This window comes from Diceros bicornis, chromosome 19 (genome assembly GCF_020826845.1).
Source record: "Diceros bicornis minor isolate mBicDic1 chromosome 19, mDicBic1.mat.cur, whole genome shotgun sequence".
Classification (NCBI taxonomy): domain Eukaryota; kingdom Metazoa; phylum Chordata; class Mammalia; order Perissodactyla; family Rhinocerotidae; genus Diceros; species Diceros bicornis.
In genome coordinates this window covers 6,797,331-6,813,078 of record NC_080758.1, presented here as the reverse complement: position 1 = coordinate 6,813,078, position 15,748 = coordinate 6,797,331, and the positions used below count along the sequence as shown (strand labels likewise).

The following is a 15,748-nucleotide window of genomic DNA, read 5'->3' as shown; positions in this document are numbered from 1 at the left end:
TTTGCAGTTTGGGGGAATTTTCCAAGTATACCTTCTTCCCTGGCAAATGAAATTTTTGTCTGCCTATCTGAGTCAGGTTTCAAACTTTATTCATGCATTCAACATTTATTTAATTCCACCCTATGTTAGATTCCTAGCATGGCCATAACAAAGTACCACAAACTGGGAGCTTAAAACAACAGACATTATTCTCTCGCAGTTCTGCAGGCTAGAAGTCCAAAATCAAGGGGTCGGCAAGGCCATGCTCTCTCTCTGAAGGCTCCGGGGAGAATCTGTTCTGTGTCTTTCTCCCACTTCTGGTGGTTGTTGGAGATCCTTGGTGCTCCTTGGCTTTCAGAGGCATCACTCCGGGCTGTGCCTCCGTCCTCACATGGTTTCTCCTCACTGTGTCTCTTCTCCTTTTCAGACCCCACTCCCGTCAGACCTCACCTTAACTTCCATCATAATTACACTTGCCAAGACCCTGTTCCCAAATAAGGTCACGTTCACAAGTACTGGGACAGGGCCGGCCCGGTGGCTTGGCGGTTGGGTGAGCGCGCTCCGCTACGGGCGGCCCAGGTTCGGATCTGGGCGCGCACCGACGCACCGCTTGTCCGGCCATGCTGAGGCCGCGTCCCACATACAGCAACTAGAAGGATGTGCAGCTATGACATACAACTACCTACTGGGGCTTTGGGGGAAAAAAAAAAAACAAAACAAGTACTGGGGATTGGGACTTCAACACGTCTTCGTGGGAGACATAATTCAACCCACACATGCTCCTTCGAAGAAAAAAATCTTATTGGAATTTTAATTGGAATCATATTCAATTTATATCATAATTTTAGCCTTTTCTTACTCAAGGACATGGTATATCTCCTCCTCTCTTCCTATTTTGTGTAAGGTCATTCAATAAGATTTTATTATTTTCCTCATAAAGAGCCATGCCTTTCGTATTCAATTTATTTCTAAGTATTTTATCATTTCAGTCTATTTCGTGAATGGAATATTTTTTCTTATTTTTATTCCTAGTTGTTTATTGCTAGAGTGTAGGAGAGCTGTGGTTTTGTGTATTTATCTTGAATCCAAAATCTCTCATTTATTCTAGGTTGTTGTTGCTTTTTTTAATGACTAGTGTATTTTGGGTTTTCTAGGTACAGAATCCTATAAACAGGGAAATGATGGAACGTTGCATCGTGAAATATTCTGCAGCAGATAGGAAGAAGGACCTGGAGTTACCGGTTGACCTTGAGCCGTTTCCACATGGCAGTGTCCGGTGAGGAAAACAAGATGCAAGAATGTCATGGAACCTCAGTTTTGAAAAACAAATGAGGAAAAAGGAGGTAAATGTGTACAAGGATATATGTTTACATATGATTTTATGTTCATGTCATAGAGAAAGTACAGAATACTAGACTGTTAACCTGGATTACTTGGCAGAGTGGGGAGTTAATATGGAGGGAGAAGGAGGAGAGGTAAAGGCAGTCAAGGGAAAAAAGAAAGGACTCCCCCCAAACGTCCCAAATCATTATGACACGGGCACATTTACGCATTTATGTAAATTTATACATATATATTTATTACATACATATATATTTGTTAAAAGTTACATATATATTTATTGTATATGTTCAGAGAAACTTAAAATAATTTTTAAATTGACACAAAAACATGCAAAGAAGGGAGACTCTGCTGGAGTGGCTTCTGAAGGCAGGTTCTGATACGGAGACACAGCCCGTGCCCTGGAGGATGCCCGGGGGGGACCTCTGGCTGCTGGTAAGAGGAGGAAGGCTTTTGCTAGCTGGCGTCCATGCCCCGTTTTGTAAGAACAGCCCAGTTTCCCGTGGGGAGCCGCCACCTCTCCCCCTCCAACACCCGCACTGGGCATCATCATGATGGGACCATCAGTCAAGGCCCCCGCCCTGCCCTGGCAAAGGTGACCGCGTGCCCGGGCAGCGTGGCAGATGCTCCCCTCAAAGTCTGACTCTTGAGCAAAGGGACAAGCGCATTGGCAGCTCACTGACCCAGGACCCTTGGCCAACGTGCTGCCCGAGGCCGTTAGGGAGGCTCTCCTTTGACATTTTTAGCCTTCCAAATACATTCTTTTCTGGCCTAAATTAGCCAGAGCTCATGTCTACTTACAATCAGAGCACCCTAGGTGATTAAAACAAACAAAAAGCGAGCTAAAAATCTTCCACGCCACACACTTACAGAACTGTCTTGTGACGTGGTTATTATTATTATCATCCTCATTTCACAGACAAGGAAGCCGAGGTTCTGAGCGGTTCCCTGTTCTGCCTGAAGTCAGACTCCTGGCATGCAGCGGCACTGGGATTTGAACCCGCGTCTGTCTGACCCCACAGTCCATGGCCGCAGTTCCGTGTCTTACTCCAGCATAGTAGGAGGATACAGAGACATAAATGGGGTGTCACTACCCAAACACAACATTTTATAAATCATTTCTACAGAGGGTTTTATACAAACACTGAGATGGCATAGCCAAACTGTCACCGACTAGTGCCCCGAGGAACTCAAGGGTGGGCATTTAACTGTTGTTGTGTTAAGGAGACACCCAGTAGCCACCCTGAAGCTAACCAAGCCTCCCTACAAGAGCTGCGCCCATGACTTTACCTTATTTTTAATACTAAGATCTCTTCAGGAGGAGATTAAGCCTCATTACCATAATCTGCAGTGTACCGCCTCTCTCTTTTGAATATTCATTCCCCAACCAAATAAAAATTCCTCCTTCCCTTTGTTTGGGGACGCCATGACTTTGGAAATGATTCCTCATGGCCTCCTATTTGCTGCAAATTTGCTCTCACACTTTACTTTGTGAGACAACTTCCACTGCTGTAGAGTCTTATTTAACTCACCAGGAGGCGAGCCCACTTGGTTCTGTATCAAATTGAGCGTGGGATGGTGATGACGGGGGTTTCAGGATAGCTTCCTGGAGGAGGTGGCTGATGACTGAGCTGAACCGGAGAGAATGAGCAGAGGCAAGTCAGGGGAACCATTGGAAGGGCATTCTAGACAGAATGAATTGCATGAGATATGCCAAGCACTGGAGGCAGAATGTACCAGTTAAGACTCAGTTACAATCCCAAATACGGCTGAACAGAAGGAAAATTTAATTGGCTCAAATCGCTGAAAAGTTCAAATGGGGGTATACACGGTACCAAGGACACCATTCATCAAATGATGCCCTCAGGATCTGGCTTCTCTCTCTGTTGCTGGCTTCATTTCTATTATCTCGGCTCCTTTCTCAGGCAGGCCTTCCCCTGTGCTTGCAACATGGCTGCCGGGAGCTCCTGGACCACAGACATGGAGATCTTCCCTTTGGCTTCCTTGCCAAATGTCTCATGGCCTCTCATTGGCTCTCTCTAGATCATCTGCCCATCCCTGACCAATCACTGTGGCCAAGGTGACGCAGAGTGCTGACTGGCTTAGGCCTAGGCCACGTGCCCCATCCTTGGTCAGGGAGGTCAACCTGGGGAGACACCTGTTCTGAGTGAAGGGGAGTAGAGGGAAGTGGGGGCACTGTTTCCAGAGGAAGGATGTATGGAAAGGGGGGAAGGGAGACACCAAATACCATCTCTCTGGGAATGTAAAGTGAAGGCCTGGAGCGGTGGGGTTCAGGCTCAGAGGTAGCAGGACCAGATCAGGGAGGGCGCAAAGGAGAGGTCTTGCAGCTTAGATGCAGCTGGAGGATGTGAGCCAGCATCCCAGAGAGAGCAAGCCGTATCCATGGTCTCCTGGCCCCAGACCTAGGCTTACTCCCCTAAAAGGACACCTGCCAGGGCTCCCTGGTCCAGGTGGTGGTGGCTGGGTGGCTGGTGATTTCCATCTTTGAGTCAAGTCTCTCATCTTGATGAGGATGAAAGAGCAGGGATTCTTCGAGGAGCTTGCTTCTGAGTTTCTTCCTTCAGTTGGCTTGTAATCCACCCCATATACTCAGAGGTCCACACACTTTTCCTATAATTGGCTGGAAATAGTAAATATTTTGGGCTCTGTGGGCCATCTGGTCTCTGTCACAACTACTCACTCTGCTGTTGTAGTGACAGCAGCCATATTATTTACATATTGCCTGTGGCTGCTTTTGAGACCATATGGATCACAAAGCCTTAAATTTCTATCTGGCCCCGTACAGAAAGAGTTCGCCAACCCTGTCACGTGCTATGAACATCTTCCGAGTCATCTTGCCACAATTTTAATTACCACCATTTAATTTTAATGCGTTTTTCTTCCCTTCCACCAACGTTTCCAAAGCTATTCTACTAGGGGCATTCATTTCCCCGGCACATGTTCTCGAAACTGAGTTTGCCAAGGGAAGACACCTTCTGAATTTGAGAATTAATGGGAGAAGCGTCCCCAAAGCCCTGCGTGACTTTTCTCCCAGCCCAGCCCTGGTCTCTAAGTTCTAATGGGCTAAAAAAAAAAAAAAAAAAAAAAGGACATTTTCTTTTTTTTTTTGTGAGGAAGATCTGCCCTGAGCTAACATCTGCCTATCCTCCTCTTTTTTCTGTGGAAAACTGGCCGTGGGCTAACATCATCCACTTTATATGGGACGCCGCCATAGCATGGCTTGACAAGCAGTGTATCTGTGCGCACCCGGGATCCGAACTGGTGAACCCCGGGCCACTGCAGCAGAGCGCACGCACTTAACAACCGTACGCACTTAACCGCTTGCGCCACCGGGCCAGCCCCACAAAGGACGTTTTCTAAGTCATTTCTCCTGATCCAAGATCTTGCAACTTTGCAAACCCATAAATTAGGCCATCTGCTGAGGAATCTCATTGACCCTGTCCTGGGATAGCTTAGTACAGTCCTTTCTGTTCCCTGCAACCTGATCCTACTCATATTAAGCTACTTTTCAGCTCCTTGAAATCTTTTTTTCCCCTTAATTACAGTATACAGCTAGTCTTATTGGGAGGGAAGGATCCCTTGCTTGCCAGGGGTCTTTATACATCAGGCTGGGCTGGGGGGTCTTCCTGCTGGGTTGATGGAGGAGGAGGAGCCGAGACAGAGGCTTGAAAGAGTTTTTCTAGCTCTAGGCTCTCTCCAGACTTTTCTCTGGGTTTACTTTTCTTAGGCAGAAACCCTAGCTGGATTTGCAAATGACATGGGGCTCTTTGTCACCCAAGATCCTTCGGGGGCCCGCAGGGAAGACAATTATTTGGAAAATGTTGGCTCTTAGACTTTTTTTTTTCCTATAAAAGAGGAATTATAGTCTGCACCCTACAACCTTGGACTTCTGCCAAGTTTCCTTGGTAGCATTGTCACTTGACAAATATGAGCCTGTCTCCTCCTGAGCCAGGAGAGTGTTTCTTATACCAATAGTAGAGTTTGAAAAGCAAGAAATCTCAATCCTGGCTATACCCCTGCATTTGTCATGTCAACACCCCAAATGCAGATGTCACCTCCCAACCGACCTTTAGATGAATCGGAAAAGCCAGAAAGAAATGAGGCCATCATTCTGCTCATTTTTCAAATTTATAGCACTACCTTTAAAAAAAATTTTGGACTTTGGAGTTTATTTGAATTTTTGTTGTTGTTGTTATATAATGACACATGGTCATTAGAGAATTGATAAATCTTAGACTGGGCAAACGAACAAACCATGGCTTCCAGGCCACATGCAAGGAGGTAAACACTGAGAGACACTTCTCCAACCCTTATTAGTAGAATAAGAAGCAGTATAAAAATAGAGGAAGGTGGGCACAGACGTCAGCTCAGTGACAATCTTCGTCAAGCAAAAAGAGGAAGTTTGGCAAAGATGTTAGCTCAGGGCCAATCTTCCTCACCAAAAAAAAAAAAACAAAAAAGGCAGCAGCAGCAGCAGCAGCATAATATGCCTACTCAACATCCGTTCCTTCTCTTCCTCTTCCCCGAGAGACCCCTGATTTTGTTCTGGTTTCCATTCTGGACAAGGGAATCTTGGTCAATCTGAGATTAATCTGTCATGGTGGCCATTTCCCTCCCAGTAAGTGGTCAGACCCGAGCATGGATGAAATTACGGGCAGCGGGATAAGGAGGCAGATGTCTATTGAGAAACTTCTGGGGGAAGTTTCCTTCCTCCTAAGTGGGACACACAGAAAGAGATGCCCTCTGTTGTTCTTTCTGGCGACTAGATAAGATGCCTGGAACCATGGTGGCCATCTTGGCCTCCAGCGGAGAAGGGAGCAGATGTGGGGAATTGGGTAGAGCCCAAGGAGTCAGAAATGGAGCAGGAGCCCAGTGCCTGGTGCCCGCCCTGCCTCTGCACTTCCTATGTGACAGAAGACATTCCCCAATTCTAAGCAAATGTGAGTTTCGATTCTGTTACCGCAGTGAAAAGCATCATAACTGAATAGCTAGTATGTGTGTGTTATGTTGCTGAAGCCCCACCAGCCAGATCCCATTAGGAACATACCTGCAGTTGAGTAAAGATGGGCTTACTTAGCTTCTGCAGTGAGGACCCAGAGGAGAACACTCAGAGGAGCCTCTGGGAGATTCGGGGAAGGGGAGGGAGTTTGCACTGTGCTGGGTGATGCTAAGGAGGGATGAGAGAAATGGGGCCAGTTCTGGACTGTTCACTGTTGAGAAGCTGGGCGATTTGGCAATTGACTGTCTTAACACAATTAAAGCAGCATTGGATTGGAGTAAAGCAGGGTTGGAACCGACATTGACGAGTTAGTAACACGTTAGAAGAGAGGGATGTTTAATTATTATTATTATTTTGTGTGTGTGTGAGAAAGATCAGCCCTGAGCTAACATCGTGCCAATCCTCCTCTTTTTACTGAGGAGGACCGGCTCTGAGCTAATATCTATTGCCAATCCTCCTCCTTTTTTTCCCCAAAGCCCCAGTAGACAGTTGTATGTCATAGTTGCACATCCTTCTAGTTGCTGTATGTGGGATGCAGCCTCAGCATGGCCAGAGAAGCGGTGCGTCGGTGCGCGCCCGGGATCCGAACCCAGGCCTCCAGTAGCGGAGCGTGCGCACTTAACCGCTAAGCCATGGGGCCGGCCCTGTTTAATTATTTTTATGGTCGCTGTGTGGTCTCGTCTGTGACCTGCTTTGAGCACTGTTTATGTTCTGTTGGGAATGTTGTGGTCTGATTGTCAGCAAGGCCCATTTCACTTTCTCTCTGGGGGCAGGGCCGATTTTTACTATCTCAATATATGCATAACCCGAATAAAACATTGGGCCCCATATCATCATTCTCCATGCAATGTGACATTCAAAGACACAGAGGCCCCCAAGAGTAATTAAAAACAGATTAAATATTGTTTTTTGTCATTGCAAAATGCACATGGAAAAATACACACATAACTCAACCCCTATGCAAACATTTTAAAATTATTCATTCAACAAAAAGAGAACAAGGAGGAAATTCAGCCAATCCTGGAATATATGGACATTTAGTACCTTATAAGAAAAATATTCTGGAACTAACAGAATTCTTCATTTTATATCTAGGCTCCTTTGTATCATAAATCAATGATTCCTAATTCCGAGGTCAGCCCAGGCAGGCTACATAAAAATTACCTAGGTTGCTGATGAAAAAAATATAGATTCCTGCCTCCTCCCTCACCTGAGATTCTGATTCAGCTGATCTCACCTAGGAACCTGTGTTTTTTAACAAGCCCATGAGATGATTCTTCTATACAACCAGGGCTGGGGGCAATCAGTTTGGAGCACAGAGATGCCATCTCACATCCTTTCAGCATCTCTACTTCAAAGTCAAATCTCCTTCTCCTCCAATTTCAAGGAATCTGATTGGCTCCACTTGGGTCACATGTCTCATTCTTGGGCCAGTCACTGTGGCTGGTGAAATGGGGCTCTGTGATTGGCCAGATATGGGTCATATGCCTTTCTCCATGCCCAAGAGGATGGGATACTGTAATTGACAGCTATGCGGAATCCTATGATGGATTCAAGGAGAAGTGTTTCCCCCAAAGGAGGTGGCAGGGGTCCACACTGGGCATATCATTCCAGGAATGCCTGAATCTTGTTTTAGCTCAATCCACTCCCTCCCCTAAGGTCCACCCACCACAAGAGGCAAAGGCAAATTAAAAATCAGCTTCATTAGTATTAACTGGGCTTTTGGCAGAATCGCATGCAGACTGTTGATAAGTAGAGCTGTATCTCTTGACTTAGAGGTGAAGATGGAGGGAAAAGGTGGCCTTTTATCTCCTGCCATCTGCCACCAGGCCACAGGGGCTGAATCATGCCAAGAGACGAGAGAGGAAGGATGTGGAACTTGAAGGCTAGAACTGCTGAGGTCAGAAGCTGCCATTTTCTGTGATTTGGCCCATTAGTAAATCATACTCACTCAATGTCTTAGATTTTGACCCCATCAGATTTGTAAGTCTTCTTCTCTGAAGGGTAGGAGGGAAGACCTACAAGATTTCAAGTTGAAAAATCCCAGGGAAGGGCTCTGATTGGCTCAGCTTGGGTCATATGGAGAAGATAAGCAGAGACAACCCCACCATGCTCACTTGCCTAGAGAATTCTGGGTACATAACCAATTCTTCCAAATACCTCCTTACTCACTTTACGATGCTGTGACATAATAAATATATATTTGGTCTCTGCCCCTATTTCCAGGCATACAGCTCCTAAAAACCTTGGAATCTCCAAAGTGAGCGGTGTCTTTTTGTATGCTAATGAGGTGACTGGTGGCTGGGGCTCCTCAGGATAGGGATTGATTGACAGGGGAACCAACCAGGTGCTTAGAAGTTTGGAACTTTCAGCCCCATCTCCTGACCTTTGGAGATAAGAGGAGCCGGAGGTTGAGTTAATCACTAAACCTCCATAAAAACCCCTGAACTACAGGATTCAGAGAGCTTCCAGGTTGGCGAACACGTGGAGGTGCTGGAAAGACACACATGCATGCCTGGAGGGCATGGAAGCTCCGCCCCTTCCCCCGTACCTTGCCCTGTGCACCTCTTCCATCTGGCTGTTCCTGAGATGTATCCTTTACAATAAACTAGTAATCAAGTAAGTAAACTATTTTCCTGTGTTCTGTGAGGACTTCTGGCAAATTATCTAACCTGAAGAGGGGGTTGTGGGACCCCTCGACTCATTGCCGGTTGGTCAGAAGTTGGGGAGGCTCAGACTTGTGATTGACATATGAAGTGGGGGCTGTTAAAAAACAAAATTCAGGGGCTGGCCCCATGGCCTAGTGGTTAAGTTCGGTGCACTCTGCTTCCGTGGCCCAGGTTCAGTTTCCAGGCCCAGACCTACACCACTGGTTGGCAGCCATGCTGTGGCGGCATCGCACATACAAAATAGAGGAAGACTGGCACAGATGTTAGCTCAGAGAAAATCTTCCTTAGCAAAAAATAAAAAATTTTCCATTGAATAAATGTAAAGATCTAATTGGCTTTATTCAGCAATTCATGAATTGGGTAGCATCCCATTAAGAGAATAGCAGGGAGCTTCAAGAGTTGTACAAAATGAAGGTTTTTATAGGAAGAAACGGGGTGGGACAAGGAAGTTAGAAGAGTGGATTATTTCACACAGGGTATCTTCCCTCAGGGGAAGGCAGGGCGCCCTTCCCACTCACTAGTGCTGACAAGGAAATTCCAGACTGATTGACTTAAAATTCCACTCCTGGGAAAGGCTGAAACTTCTGTTATGTTAGGTATTAAGTCTTGGTGGGGCTTAGCACAAGTGACTCCATTTTGGGCTTGTTTCTTTTTAACAGGGCAGTCTTGTCGGAGAACCCTTCACCTGTGGGGTCTGCACTAACTCTGGTTGTTAGTGTCAGAACTGAATTGCATTGTAGGACACCCAGCTGGTGTCTGGGGAGTTGGAGAATTGGTTGATGTGGGAAAACCTCCCGTACATCTGGTGTGAGTAGAGAATAGTAGTAGGAAAAAAAAGTTTCTTTTTTTTTTACATGTTCTTCATTTTTCCTCCTTTAAATGTATTAGAGCTTTTATTTTAATATAAGAAAAAAATCCTTTCAAAGAGTCTGGCAGTATGGACTGGACGGAGAGGTGGAAGCCAACAGAGCAAAGAGAATGCAGTTAGACTGACTGAGGTGCACTCCACTCGTCTTTGGTTCTCACTTTATTCATGTGCAAACTTAAAAGACAATTTCTGTTGTTTGGTAAAATTTCCAGAGTGGTGACCTAGAAATGTGGCTAATACCTTTTATTACTTTTTTCCCTTTTTGGGAGGTTAAGATTTCTTTAAAGAGTATCTTCAAATAGCTCTTGCTTTGACCCCAAATGATTTTAATTAAAATAATGATAACAGCAAAAAAAATAGATAACAGTTCCTGAAGTTCTATGAGTAAGAGGAGGAGTTAGCAGTGGTAATCTACTTGGAATGTAAGGGATTTGTCTGGAAGCTGTGTCTTCTTAGAAAGCACACTCTTTTTACTTAGATTGCATGCTTATGTGGATTGCCTTGATATGGGGGTGCTGATGGAGATGGGGAGGTGGGGAGATAATCCCCAAATAATAATAGCCAAACATAATATAGCACTTGTGATGTTTTCTGTGTACTTCATAAACATGAACGCGTTTAAGCCTCATAACAACCCTATGAGGTAGGTCCTTTGCAACCTTTCCAAGATGGCACAACTAGCGAGACTCGTGTAACCACGATGCTATCCTGCCTCCTTGCCTTCAGAGAGGCTCAGTGGCTGGGCAACCACGGGCATTTGCTTCTTCGAGCTTTGGTTCCCCACTTGCAGAACGAGGGTAATTCTAAAGTTGTTGGGAAGCACTGAGAGCACTTGACTTTGGTGCTCAGCAGAGGGAAGTCGTGATGGGTACTGCTCGCTTGAAGCGGGCATTGTGCCAGGATTCGGTTAGTAAGGCATCTCCAAACTGAGCCGGGTTGAGGCTGAAGTTCCATGCCAGGAGCAGCCGCCTGTGCCTCGGCCTGTGCAGAGCCTGGCTGTATGTGGAAGGATCGGATAAGTCACTCTGGAAGCTTCTCCCCTTAAAACACCTTGACATTAAGGAATCATCGTTTTTTACCTGTCTTTCTTCCCTCCCGCCTCCCTTCCTCCCTCCCTTTCTTCTTCTTAAATGCCTGAATTCAGGTGATGCCTTTTCATAAGTGCCTAACTAAGCAGGAGAGCAGGGCGAACACAGTTGACACTGGGCAGGACTGAGAGAGGATTAAGGCCCTTTGTCAATTTCTCATCTCCTCTCTGCAGAGACAAGACCTGAAGTGTTGCTAAAGAATTCCCTTGGTAACAACTTTCTCTGGGGCCTTGTTTGAATTGCCTCTGGCTGGGTGGAGCTCCCGCTGTGTGCAACCTTCAGGGGAGTGAGCCAAGGGCTGCCAACAGCGGAGCGGGTGAGCCAGGGCGTTTGCATGGGGTTGGGTCTCCATTCTAGGGCCAAGTCGACTCACCTCTTGGGCCGGTTGCTTCTGACCTCAAAGACAAGCCCTGTCATGCCAAGAGACTCGTGCTCCCCAACTCCAGTGCCCAAGGGTGTGGTCCGTGGTCATCCCAGACTGCACCTCCCTTGGTGTTCCCTTCTTCCCTCCATTTCTCGTAGTTTATGGAGGAAACGTACAACCTACTCTCATGGCAGGCCAATCCTCCACTTCGCCCCAGGTCCCTCCCTTTTTGACCTTCTCAAGGACTTCAAGTCTTTAATTATTCCCCCGTCTCCTGAATCATCCGTCTCTCCCTCTCCCTTGCATCTCAGCAGCTGACAGAACTTCTCTCATTTAAAAGAAGAACAGAAACGCTCCGACCTCTGTGTGCCCCTCCAGCTTCCACCCTCATTTCTCTGCTTCCTTTAGAGACAAACTTCTCTACACTCACCGTCTCCGTTTCCTCAATTCTCACCCGCTTTCTGGCCCATTTCAGTCTGGCTCTGACACTCCCCTGAATTTGCTCTTGCCAAGGTCACCAACGCCCAAGTTCCACTATACAGGAGACACTTCCATGTCCTCACGTTATGGAGCTTCTTAGCTCCATACTCCGTACTTGACACAGCTGACCACTGTCTTCTTCCAGAAGCTCTCTCCTCGATTTCCTTCTGTGACGTGCTCGTGGGTCTCCTCCCAGCCACTCCCTCTCAGTCTTCATTGCTGGCTCGTCTCCTTCCTGCCCTCTAAGTGTTGGGTTCCGCCTAGCTGGCCCTGGTCCTCTTCATCGCTGGACTCGCACGGGATGATCTCCTCCATCGCCATGGTTTTAGACATGATCTGGGGGCTGAGGACTCCCACATTTACACCTCCAGTCTTGCTGTCACCTCACAATTCTACGGCCTACCTGACACCCCCATGTGAATGTCTCTTGGGCATTCCACCCTTAAGGTGTCCAAAAAGAAACTTTCCATTGTCTTCCACATCTGTTTCCTCCCCAGTCTTCCTCAGCTCCAGAAATGGTGCTGCGCTTCAACCCAGATGCCCAAGCTGTCATCCTTGGTTCTTTCATCCTCCTCCCGTAACCCTCCCGCCCAATCAGCCACCAGCTGTCAACGGTGTTCCCCAAACATTCCTCAGATCCCCTTTCTTCATCCTCCCTTTGCTACCCTCAGCCAGGCCACCATCAACTCCCACCTGGATACTGTAACAATCTCCTTAAGAATCGTCAACCCTCCTTTCTCACACTGCTGCCCTTGAGATCTTTCTAGAATGCAAATCAAACCACAACCCTTCAGAGCCTGGCCCCACCAAGGGGGCACTCCAGGTCCCAGACACACAGACAGGACCTCAGGTTCCGGAATGTTCTCTTGCTTCCAGGCCTGTGCACTAGCTCCTCCCTTCTTGGGGTGCTCTTCCCTACCCTACCTTGCTCCCCACTCAGGTTAGCTCCTACTTATCCTTCTGTCCTTGGCTTGGCTTAGATGCCACTTTCTCCAGGAAGCCTTCCCTAACTCATCCTTCCCAAACAAAACAAAATCAAATCAGACCAAAAAACTGAATCATAAGCTCCTTTCTTCTCTGAGGAGGGATCAGAAAAGCTGTGTTTGCATAACAAGCAGGCCATTTTTATTGCCTTCTTTGTTACAGACTAGTAGAAATGGGGTGGGGAGAGCATCTAAATATAAATAACTACGTAGGCCTGGAAAACCACAAATCTCTACCTGATATGTGACTGATGTGATCATCTGATTGGGACAGATTGTCAGAAAATTAAATAAAAGCAAAGACTTGATTAATAAAATGTATACTTTGCTCACATAAAAAGATACTTAACTGGGTTTTATAGAAACTGGGTTTTTTTCCTTCCTAATGGGAGGTCCATTATTCCAATGACAGATTATAGAATTAGTTTCTGCCTTTCACATATTAAATCACAACACCACCATCTTCTGGCATTGTAAACATATCCTTGGCTAATTTTGTTTCATTTATATGATTATTATCATTATTGTGATTTGGGATGGCTTGAGGGCTCCAATGGAGTGGGAGGCTGGCTAGAGGTATTTTAGACACCCCTCTGCATCACTATTTGTTGTGTGTCAAGGGCTGGATCAATATTGATGAATGAATGAATGAATGAACCAGAGTTCCAGGCATCATGTTATCAGCCTCCAGTGGTTAATTTCATCAGCACACAAGACCAGGCATGGCTTCCACTCTCTGAATCATGGAACTGTAGAATGATGGATGGCAAGGTTCCTGGGGCACCGCCCCCCTTCCCCGAACCCCCTTCCCCCCCACCCCCACCCCCCCTTCCAATGCATCAGTTGAGCAGGCTGAGCCCTGGCTCACCCACAGCTGCCAGAGAGCAGGAAGGCTGCCGGCAGGATGGAAGACAGCTTAGGGGCCAGGTCAGACCTGATCTCGTGGATTTTATTCTCAGGACAGCGAGAACACTTGGGGAATTAAACATGTCATGTGATCTGATTTCCTTTTTTGTTTGTTTGTGTTTTGTTTTTTTAAAGATCATTGCAAATCTCTGGAAAACCAGATCCAGAACTGGAGAGAAAAGGTAAGGTATTGGCAGAGAGTGTCAACACACATTTGTGTCACCAAATGAGCCCCTCCCCCCTTAATGGCAATGCCCAGACTCAGCTCACCATCTTGTGGGCAAATCTAGGCACTGCACACTCCCCATCCTGGTTTCCAGGGCTCCATGCAGTGGGGGAGCCAGGATTTGGACCCCAGTCTGTGGTCCCACCAGATTCTGGGGTCTAAAGGCCTCTGTTCAAGTCCTGGTTTGACCACTCCCAGCCATATGACCAGAGAGGATCAGGTTTCTTATCTGAATCGTAGAGACAGCAACGCTCTTGTTTCTCCAGGGAAAGAGCCAGTGAGAAGCGAGATTGTCGCCGTCACAGGCTTTGGTAAACTCTCCTGTGTGTGGCTGGTGAGTATTGCTTCTCTGAGGGTGAAATAAGAACGTCTCTCTTCAGTATTGCCTTAAAACAAGAAAGTAAGATGCCTGGGTGGTTTGGATGTTTGGCACTGGGAGGGATTTGGGGGTCACTAGGGGTGACCTCTGTATCTTACAGAGGAAGAAACTGAGGCTCAGGGAGAGAAGAAAGTAGAAGCCAAGACTTCTCAAGGCTCACACTGCAGACGCAGCCGAGCCGCTCCTCGGTTCAGCAGTGACCAGAAGCTCCGGCTCTGGCGAAGGCACCGGAGGGCAGAAGGTTGCAGATGGGCACCCTAGAACGGGGTCCAGGGATGGGGCCATTGAGGACAGAAGTCACGGCCCTTTGGAAGCCAAGGCCTTCTTCCTGCTGGTGAGGAGGCACCCAGAGAACCTGTGAGTGCGGCTCCGTCTCCCGGGCAGCACCCAGGTGTGCAGATATGACGTGATGTGCACAACACTAGTGAGTGGTGAGGTCCAGAATTGCACCCATCTCTGCTCAACTCTAGAAACTGGGTTCACGGCCACTAAAGTGTACAGCGGCGCAACAAGCTTTGGGCTCTTCCGGGGGTGGTTTATAAAGAGGTGGTGAGGTCCTCTCTTAGGAGGGCTGTCTTCAGAGTTTACTGAGATCTTCTCTGTGACCTGGAGTAAATCAATTACCCTCACTCATCGCTTTTTGAAAAATGAAATAAAGGATCCAAATGGCGGTCGTGATGCTCCGCCTCAGTGCCTGACACATAAAGGCGTTTTCCTCTTCTCCTCCCACCCAGCCTCCAGCTGCTCCCCGCCCCGACCTGCTCTAGGAATCAGCTAAATGAAGCCTCCAAAGTTAGGAAGGAATGAAGTGTGAATACCCCTGGGGATTTCTTCCTACCCCGCTAACAGTATACCCCTGGGAAGAGGAGTAGGGACATCCCTTGCTGGAAATACCCCAGTTCCCTGAGGGCTGATGGCAACCTCATCATTCGTGGAGAACAAAAATCTGCCCCAGGAGTCCTGAGAGAGCCTGAGGAGTGGGTGGGGTAGGGGGGCAGCAGCCATCTGAGGCTCCTTGGGCCTGGACCCCCCGACAGAGGCAGGTCCCAGACCACACGCTGACCTGAGTGGCTTGGCGGGCCAGCCTTCCTGGAGTGTCCAGCTGCTGGGCTACCTGGTGTCCACTCACAGCCTGTGCCTTGGGTCATCCTCGCACAGTGTCCTGGCTGGACCCTGTGGTCAGGAAAGTCCCTGTTTGTCTCTGCCGTTGTTTTTGTGTTTCCTCGGAAGTTTTTCCAGCTAAGCCTGGGGATGGGAAACAGCAGGAATCCTTCCAGAGAGCAGACTGGCCCTGGAGGAAGGTTCTCAACAGGCGAATACACGAGGGAGTGAAGGGATGATGAATTTGGCTGCTTTCCTTCTGTCCCCACCGCCTCGGGCTTCCTTGGAACTGGGGGTCATCTTTGACCTCCCACAGCACCTCCTGTCTGTCTTAGACTCTTGGT

General features: G+C 47.5%; 1 long non-coding RNA gene across 1 annotated transcript; it reads left to right on the top strand.

The window, feature by feature from the left end:
• Nucleotides 1-1,137: 1,137 nt before the first annotated feature.
• On the top strand, nucleotides 1,138-14,674 carry LOC131418103 (uncharacterized). Its single transcript, XR_009222853.1, has 3 exons — nucleotides 1,138-1,322; nucleotides 13,834-13,880; nucleotides 14,404-14,674. It is a non-coding gene; the product is annotated as an uncharacterized LOC131418103 (long non-coding RNA).
• Nucleotides 14,675-15,748: the final 1,074 nt, after the last annotated feature.